Raw genomic sequence first — 4,227 nt, 5'->3', positions numbered from 1 at the left:
GTGTAATTATTACTGACTAGATTACTCTAAGTGAGACATTTCCTTTAACTTTTTGAAAGATATGGATGAAGCTATTTGACATTAGTTCTTTTCCTTTTAAAACTTAAAAATCAAATTATATTGAAGGATTTCTACTCCAACTGTTCCTACCTTCAGCCACACTCTCAAGAGGCAGTCCACTTAAACTTTTTCCTCTTTATTTCTTCTAGAGAACCAAGCATTTGTCTAAATATTGTTATGCCCCATTTCCTCGTTTATCAGCCTTCATTAAGATCTCCTATTTTGAAAATATTTTCTACATATCTTTTCCTCATTTCTTTATTTGAATTACTACCTTCCACTTGTTTATTCTAGGAATTCTTAGTTTATGCCAAGTAATAAGCCCTTATAATTCCACGCAGTTGCATTACTGTCATCTATATCTTAGCTGCCTACATTTTGATGTAATGAAAGCTATTGATTTTTTTTTCCCTTACAGTTTGTGCTTTTGAAGTTTAATTAAGGATTTTTCAACACTCATAGCTCCCCACTGATTTCAGTTCATTATCTTTCATATTTAGGTATTTAATCCACCTGAAGTCTAACCCTGTATCAGGATTAGGTAGGAGTCCAGTTTCATTTTTATTCTTCTTCATATGGTGAGATTGTTTTCCAAAATCATTCACTAAGCAATCTATTGTTTTCCCCTTAAATTTATTTTTATACTTTATCTTATATTAAGTCTAATACAAGCAAGTGTCAGTCTTTAAGTTATTATGTTCCTTTGCTGTTTTCAGCTGTTCTCATGCCAATTTCACTGTCTTTATTAAATTGTAGTCTTTTAACCTACCTTTATTATTTGAGAGGACACATTCACCCTTTGTTTTCTCTGAAATTGAAATCACCATTCATAGGTTTTTATTCCTTCATACATGTTTTTAAGTAAATTTAGTTGAGTTCCTCAAACTATCCAAGTGGAATTGTCTGATATTGCATTTCACTCATAGATTAATTTAGGAAGAGTCAATATCTTACAGTATTGAATTGTTCTGTCTAAGAGAAAGGGATGTCTTTGTATTTATTCAGATCTTCAATCTCCTTTGAGTTTTTAAGTTTTCCCATTGAGGGATTTTTGGTGTCTTGGATAATTTCTAGATATTTTTTACTTTTAGTTATTGTAATTTGTATTTTACTTTTGTTATCTTTCTAGTCAGTTATTGCTGGTGTAGATAAAGCATTGATTTTTTTAAGTTTATCTGGAAAACTTGCTGAATAATTTGTTGATTGTTTTGTTTTTTCAAGTAGATTATACTTTTTATTTCATTTTCTTTTGTTATAGCATTGTCCAGGATCTCCAAAACAAGATTAAATGGTGGCAGTAATAGTGGGCATATTTACCTTTACTCCAAAATGAGTTGGAAAATGTTCCCTCCTCTTCTCTTTACCAGAGAGATTTTATAAAAATTGGTTATTAATTCCTTAAATGTTCTGAGAAATTCTCTATTTAAAAATACCTGAAACCTGGGGATTTCTTTTTCAGGAAACTGTATTACAAATTCTATTTCCTTAATGATTATAAGACTATTCATATATCTATTTTATCTTACTTAGTTTTACTAATATGTGGTTTTCAAGGAATTGGTCTTCTAAGCTATCAAATTTATGAGGATTGAGTTTGTAGTATTTATTTGTTATTTTAATGCCTGCAAGATCACTGTGATACCCTTCATGTTGACATTGGTGATTTGTATAGTCTCTTTATATCTTTGTTAATAAGTTTGCCAATTTTATTGATTTTTGTGACAAATGAGTTTCTGTTTCATTAATTTGCTCTTTTGCTTTTATTTTTATTGACTTCTGCTTTTTGTTTGTTTTGTTCCTTCTGTTTTCTTTGTGTTGTTGTTTTCTTTTCTTTTTCCAGTTTCTTGAGCTAGAAATTCAGATTATTGATATATTATCTTTTTTCTAATGTAAAGGTTTAGTGCTATAAATCTCTCCTCTCAGCCCTTCTTTAGATAAACCATACAAACTTTGATATATTGTATTTTTATTACATTTATACAATTTTTAATTTTATTTTTTAAATTTCTTTTGAAACTTCCTGTTTGATGCATGGATTATTTAAAAGTGTATTAATTTCCAAGTATTTGGAAATTTCTCTGTTGTCTTTCAGTTGTTGACTTTTAATTTGATATTCTTGTGGACAGAAAACATACTCTGTATGATTTCAGTTCTTTTAAATTCATTATGGTTTGTTGTATGACCTAGGAAGGACATGGTTGTCATGATGAATGTTCCATGAGCACTTGAATAGAGTGAGTGTTCTGCTATTGTTGGGTGCAGTGTTCTATAAATGTCAGTTAGATCTACTAGGCTGATGGTCTTCTGTGTTCCTGTTGATTTTATCTCTCCTAGTCCTATCAAATACTATGAATTGCCAGATATAGAATTCATTGTTAGTTTTTTCCTTTTCTCTCCTGCAAAGTGTTGTGCTACTAAGTTCTGGCTTGATGGTTTCAGATGAGAAATCGAGAGTCATTAATTTGGTCTTCCTGTAGAGTTAATACACCATTCCTCTCTGATTGTTTTTAAGATTTTTTTTATTAATTTTTTTGTCTTTAGTTTTTCATTAGATATTTAGTTCCGTATCTGTTTCACAGATCCCTGAGGCACTGTTCATTTTTTCAGTCTCTTTTGTTGTATTAACTGCATGAACTCAATTGACCTACCTTCAGGTTCACAGATTCTAGCCACTGTCATCTCTACTCTTCTGTTGAGCTTACCCTTTGAGGCTTTTTTTTTTCATATTGGCTATTACATTTTTCAGTTCTGTAATTTTCATATGGCTGTCTTTTGTAGTTTCTATTTTTTACTGAGATTTTCTATTTTTTCATTTATGAGAATTCATATTTGTTTATTGAAGCATTCTTATTACAACTTTTAAAATCCTTGTCAAATATTTCATTGTTGGCATTTTTTTCTCATTTCAATATTGGAGGGTTTTTTTCCTCATTAAAAGTGTTGGTTTCCTGGTTCTCAGTATGATGAGTGAGATTTTATTGTATCCTAGACATTTTGGTTATTATATTAGGAGACTTTTAAGTGCTCTTTAAATCTATTTTATTAGACATTCACACTTTCTAAGTTTAATATCTAGGTTCTAGCCTATTTTTGTAGGCTATAGTTCCAGTGACCATTTAGTTTTCAGAGCCCTTGACGTTCTATTCTGGTCTGCTTCATTCTTTTGGCATTTATGTGGCTCTTGCTCAGTCCCTGCAGGTGCTGTCTGAAGGGGTGGGAGTTGCTTTCCTGGGTCACGTAGAGGTGAAAGGCCACCTTCAGCCAAGGGAGGTAGAGAGACTGAAGCCACTGGGCCTGGATCTTCTCATGCCATTGGGTGGAGGGCAGAGCCATGCTAGGCTGCGCTGATGCTGCCTGCAGTGGATCAGCCTACTCATCAGTATCCAGAGGAAGGCGTGGAGAAGGGGTTGGTCAGTGCAGTGTAGCTTTGAGGGCAATTGGAGACCTCTGGTGTGCCCCCTTGTGAAGTAGGAGTTAGCGCCCCCCACCCCATTTTGGCTCTGTTGGGTTTCTCCTTTCTGATCCTTTGGCCAGTTGCCTTTGTTTATACATTAGCGTCTCCAGGTTTCAGGTCTCTCTGGCCCCATATAAGGCATGTGTGAGATAAAGGAACTCACCACTTCATCAGTCCTGAGGTCTCTAACTAGTCAACCTCTTCTTTCCAGCTTTCAGAACCCTTTATTCTTGACTGTTGGATTATTTCCAGGCTATTTAGTTGTTTGACAGTGAGGCGGATGAGGGATAAGTGAGCCTACACTTTCTTGTTCTGGAACTGAAAATGCTATTAAAGATTTTGCAAAAGGAAAGCAGAATGAACCACTTGAATTGCATGGCTACAGGAGCTACTGCTGGGCCTTGGTATAGAGTGGGCATTCTGTAATCGTTATTGGTTGAATGAATGAATAAATGGAGTTTTCAGACTTTAATTTCAGTGTCCTGGAGGCATATATAAGCCAGAGTCCCATTTCCCTGAATTCTTGGACAAGTACTTCTCAGGGCTTTTAGGCTTCATCTTTCTGAGAAAAGACCACAATGAACTGGTAGCCTTAGGTAGGAGACTGCTATTTTCTAAAAGCTGATGACACTAATATATATATATATATATATATTCACCTCAAGGAGCATTTATTCTTTTCTCTTTTCCAAAAGGAAGAAAGCTTACTCTCC

This window comes from Ovis aries, chromosome 2 (assembly GCF_016772045.2).
Source record: "Ovis aries strain OAR_USU_Benz2616 breed Rambouillet chromosome 2, ARS-UI_Ramb_v3.0, whole genome shotgun sequence".
NCBI classification, from domain to species: Eukaryota; Metazoa; Chordata; class Mammalia; order Artiodactyla; family Bovidae; genus Ovis; species Ovis aries.
The sequence above is the reverse complement of the archived record's forward strand: the minus strand, read 5'-3'. Positions refer to the sequence as shown.